The sequence below is a fragment of the Naegleria lovaniensis genome, assembly GCF_003324165.1.
Source record: "Naegleria lovaniensis strain ATCC 30569 chromosome Unknown tig077, whole genome shotgun sequence".
Lineage (NCBI taxonomy): Eukaryota > Heterolobosea > Eutetramitea > Acrasida > Naegleriidae > Naegleria > Naegleria lovaniensis.
The window spans coordinates 43707-49706 of record NW_025407898.1 but is presented as its reverse complement, the minus strand read 5'-3'; positions in this window follow the sequence as shown (position 1 = coordinate 49706).

The window sequence follows — 6000 nt, the reverse complement described above, 5'->3', positions numbered from 1 at the left end:
AACCCAAACCCAAACCCAAACCCAAACCCAAACCCAAACCCAAACCCAAACCCAAACCCAAACCCAAACCCAAACCCAAACCCAAACCCAAACCCAAACCCAAACCCAAACCAAACCCAAACCCAAACCCAAACCCAACCCAAACCCAAACCCAAACCCAAACCCAAACCCAAACCCAAACCCAAACCCAAACCCAAACCCAAACCCAAACCCAACCAAACCCAAACCCAAACCCAAACCCAAACCCAAACCCAAACCCAAACCCAAACCCAAACCCAAACCCAAACCCAAACCCAAACCCAAACCCAAACCCAAACCCAAACCAAACCCAAACCCAAACCCAAACCCAAACCCAAACCCAAACCCAAACCCAAACCCAAACCCAAACCCAAACCCAAACCCAAACCCAAACCCAAACCCAAACCCAAACCCAAACCCAAACCCAAACCCAAACCCAAACCCAAACCCAAACCCAAACCCAAACCCAAACCCAAACCCAAACCCAAACCCAAACCCAAACCCAAACCCAACCAAACCCAAACCCAAACCCAAACCCAATCAGAAATGTCCAAGACCAAGACCAAATTAAAAACATTCAAAGTCAACATTTATCAATTATCTTCACAAGTATCAATAGACATTCAATATAACTTCATAGATATGTTGTACTACCTATTATAAAGATGTAGTATCACTTTCATAAGGAGTGGTGAACATCATCACAACATACAAAGAACATGTCACATTTTTTTCAAACCTTCATATCACATCATGCACACAACAACGAACAACACTTCAAATTGATGTAACATATAATATACCATGATTACTTCATGATGATGATAGAATAATCAAAATTCATGTCATATCTGTGGTGCACAACTCCATCAACTATTTAACATTTTATTGCATAATTCACAATGAACATAAAAGATGGATCCCCGAAATCAATCCCATATCATGACACCATCATGTTCAACATGTACTCCAACCAATATCAGAATTTGGAAAACATGAAATCTACCACACACATTTTCATCTTTTGTTTCATCCGCCAAATGTTATGGTCAGTACAGTATGTAGAGATTAGTCAAATGAATCAAACAAAACACTTGAAACACACATAAAGATGATCACTATCAATACAGTTCATCATAATTTATTCAAAATAATACAATCCATCAACTATCGACACGATCACTTGCTGAACGAAATTCAATAAATGAGATGACGACCACAAACATGAACACACCTTGCACACCATCCATGTAGTACATACACAAATCATGAAAATCATCATATTGAACATTTGTTTTCAACAATGAATCACAGCAACCAAACGCAAAATACAACAAGGTCACTTCTTGCAATGAATCATTCAACAGATGAGAGCGCTCCACCAACTCGATACAGATGACACAAGAATAAACACTCAGTGATCAAGTACATCTATCAGAGTTAGAATCTCATGACATACTGATGAATGTATCATTAAACATTGAATTCATTCGATGGAAGATCCAAAATTGTTGCAGACCAGGACGAATACAAGTTTAAATTGTGAAATTGTATCGATCATGATTCCATCACTTACTTGCTGAACAGTATAACACTGAACCATTCCTGCTGTTGTTTGTGAAGGGTTCATCCGTAATCGTTTTGGAGGGAATGTATTAACGAATTTTTGCTCGTCCATTTTAAAATCATAACAAACTCCAAGAGTTAACATCACCTACTTGGACGCGCAAAATTACAGGACATGTCCACCGGCTATTCATACCACTATTAAGATGAGGGCACTCAATGTTCAACAATAACAACAACTACCAAACAATCGGAGTCACTCAATAATCAATACATGAAAAAGGAACTGTTCAAATTTCAATCAGGTATGAACCAGAGGTTATTCTGTTCAATTCCTGGTTTGTACTCATGACATTTAGTGAATAAATCACCACCCTTGATGAAGCGTTGTCGAATTCAAAGCATTGTTTAGATCCAATCTCATCATGATCAATACAAGTCTTTTCATTGAATAAAGTTAAACACAGAAAAACAAGAACACACCTCCCTCTATCGTCTTAAATGAATTCAATAATGTTCATTTGTGTCTGGTATACATTTTACGATGATAATGTAGAACAGTAGCAACTTTCATCACTCACAACTACCAATAGGAACTCAACTCAATTTCAATGATTCAGTCATCAAAAAGACTCACTCGCATTAAGATTCCATAACAATGTTTCGGGATAGGACTCAATAACGATAATTCAATGTTCCATCCATGAAGAAAACAGCATCAATGAATTATGGCTGATTTTATTGAGGGTGTATAATCATCAAAAGTGGTTCACAGCAACAATTACTTTGGAGATCCATCATGGAAGCTGTTCAAGACCAACATATCACGAAACGACTCTTCAATCAACGTTAACGGTATCCAATTTCGAGGGAATACCGACTTTTGCTCGTCCATGTTTAAATTATGACCAACTTCAAGAGTTACACATCACCTACTTGGACGCACAAAATATTTAACTATTTTCACATTCAGCTCGAACGAAACAGCAGCGCCTTACTTCCTTATATCTTAATTGATGGAAATATTCAAGTTTTGATCATTCAACGATAATTTTTGAGGATGGTCAACCACCACAGGACCTGATTTTTTTGGTACAAATATAGAGGCTATCTCGATATCCACTATAACAACAAGAAATCTTTCGCTTAATACCTCCTTCCTCTCTACGTGGGACTAATTGGTATTAAAAACAAATTATATATTGTTATATTGAATCTTTCTAAAAATCCTACTGAGAGGAATCCAAACCCGCATCAGTGGCAATTGCAAGAGGAAAATTATTGTTCAAGGTTGTGTCAAGGACTCATAGTACCATGATGACGCCAAGCTTCTCATTATCAAAAGCATTAATGATTAATTAGTATTCCCAATTAAGTTCGTCAAGTGATAATTGTTGTCACAACGAAACAAACAAACTATGATGAAATCTTGTCTCATCCATACAGTCCTTTTTTAAAATAGATGCCAAAGAATATTGTTCAATCCCTTCAAAATCACTACAACAACTTGTGTCGTGATGAAGGATTACATGTTGACCAATGTTGTGGATTACTTGTACACTCTTGTTGCAACTTGATATTGTCCATTGCTCTTCTTATCGTTTTGATATTGTTTCACTCTGAGGAAAAAACTGGAATGGTGTTGATATATCGTTAGAAATCCAATCTAATGTAGTTCCACAAAATATACGTCTCAAGATCCAGCAAACTAGTTCAATCGTTCAACACTTTCTTCATAATTTCTGAATAGGATAACGATATTTCTGTGAAGAGATTAGATAATATCATGGCTTGGTCAGTTCACGTTGAGAATGCTATAACGTTCGTTCAACCATTCCGAATTAATATTACAATAAATAAATAAACAGGCAAGTGCTGAGAACGAATGAAGTTGATACTCCAATGGAAGAGTTATTCATCTCGTTGCTAAGATTACGTTAATGCTGTAGGTACTATAGCTAATGGAGTTCGATGCTAAAGTGTGGAAAACAAACTGAAAGTAATCAAATTCGAATGATGCGAGAACAGTTGTCGTTGGCTCGGGAGAAAAAAGAGTTCCGTGGTGAATAATTGATGAATGGAAGTGTCAGACAACAAGAACATATTTCACATGATGAAAGCTATTTGAGTTGCTTTTATGTTATATGTGGTATCGTTGATGAGATGATATGGTTGAATATGAGAGTAAAGAATAATAGAACCACGGATGATGACAGCAAGTCAGTAAGCAAAGCAAAGGGAGACGAAGTACTAGTATGCAGAAAATTTTTTGAGCATGAAAATTATTTCGAATACTCAACCCAAACTCTTTTATTGTTTACAATCGAAACATTCCTGCCCTTCACTACGTTCAGAACAAATCAAGTCCTCAAAAACCTTGTGTTCCAATTTCATTGCTTCTCTCTGGTTTTACAGTTTGAAATACCAGTCCGATAATAAATAATCATCCTCTCTTCATTTACAACATTAAATTTTTTTTTGGGCCAATTTACCTTCAAAATTCAGAGTGAAATAACCCAACAACCACTTCACATCTCTTAGAAATTTCAACACCATTAGAAAGCAAATGAAAATTAGCCTAGGATTTGAGTATATCTCGTCCTCAGCAGTTAACTTCGGACCGTGGACAGGACTTATTGAAATCAAAATTTTTTTTTGATAGTAAAGTCGTTAAAATGGCTCAAAAAAAAGAGTAGGTGGAGCCAAACCCAAGAATTGACTCACGCTCTGACTTCTAAGGTGAAGCGTTGTGAGGCAAGTGGTTCAAATAATGTTCCACCGTTCAGCACCTGTTTTCTGAGTTGATGTTGCGCCATACAACACGGCGTTGAAAGAGATTGTTATGAAGTGGTGAGGGCCCGGACAAATCCGCAGCCAGAGCCCACGCAGTGGCACCGGATCCAGCGGCTCTCATTTTTCAAACGGCTGCAGGGCGGTGGATCCGATTCAATCCAAAAATCAGGATTTTGCAATAAAAACTTTCGTTTTAATGAATTCGTTATTCGACAACTGAATTGATCTTCCTCCACCAAGTGGTTTGGTTGTTCGTCGATTTCAAGTAAAGAGTAATGATCAGATGGTGTTTTGTTTTGTAGAAACGGTCGAACTCGCGACAAGTTTCAAGAAGTATTCACAGACCAAAGACTGTCGTTTGTTAAATTGTTTGTCTTCAATGATTATAGAGATGGTCTTTTTGCTGTTTGTTTTCTTCGGACCGGAACAAGTCCTGGTGTAAAGTGACTTTGGGACAAATTCAATGCTGATGAAATAATGCTGGGTCTATGCTTGCTGGGTGGTGTTGGCTGTCTCTTCTGGTGATGTTGCAAGGCCTCATGAATTGATGTGCTAACGGTCTTCTTCCAAAGACAACAAAACATCGACTTCGATTTGTTCCAACTTTCAGTGGAAAAGCGGAGGATCCGCTCCAGCGATTTCTGGATTTTTATTTTTGGATCAGGATCAGTCGAATCCTGAAGTTGCATGATCGGCTGAGGATGCGTGGGCTCTGGCTGCGGATTTGTCAGGGCCCTCGAAGTGGTCGAACAGGATGTCAGAGCTTGCTGAATGAACTTGAGAGACGATTTATGTTGAGGAAAAACAATTGCAGTACAGGAAAACATTTTCATTTGGTTCAACAGGGGAGTGAAACTTGCCAGCTTTTCTTCATAGTGACATGTACTTTTGTTCAATTGTTACAAAAACGGTGAGAAGAACAAGAGAATGGTGCTCAACACTGTTGTTGGCTGATGTAATCGAATTTGAGTGATTTGGGAATGACGGTAACAGCAAAAGTCAAGCTGAAGCAATCAGAAGGGTACAATTAAGGGAACTGGAATCACTTTTTGTTTCGTAGTCATACTTCTTAACGGCTGAGTCTATCATCATGAATGAAAGGAACATATCATCTTTTGTGCCTCCTAGCTCCTTTCATACGAAGGTCCAAGCTAATATACGTAAGGAAAGTAGATGCATGAGATTAAATCATGCCTTTTTTTTGTTTGATAGATTCGTTATTGACCTTTTTATATGAACACAAAGTAGAATGGTTATGTTCACAAACTAGTACCTCCATTTCAATCAACATCCATTTCGCACCTTACACTCAAGTGTCAAATGCAAACAGCACTGACACTAAGTGTAAGGTGTAAGGTGCCAAAGTGTAACAACTCTTGGTCGTGTGCTGTTGTTCAAAGGCAGTGTTTTTTCTGATTGGTTGGAGAGCGTAGCTATCATTTTCTTTGGTGTAGGTTGTAGTGAGCTTTCAATCTTGCTCAGCAGACAGCTTGATAAATTGATTCATTAGGAAAGTTTTTTGCTGACGTGTAATCTGACATTTGATGCATTCCAAAATGAGCAAGAACAACCGCTGTTGTGTGTGAGACATGAGATAAATAGGACACAAGAAAAAAACTCTTT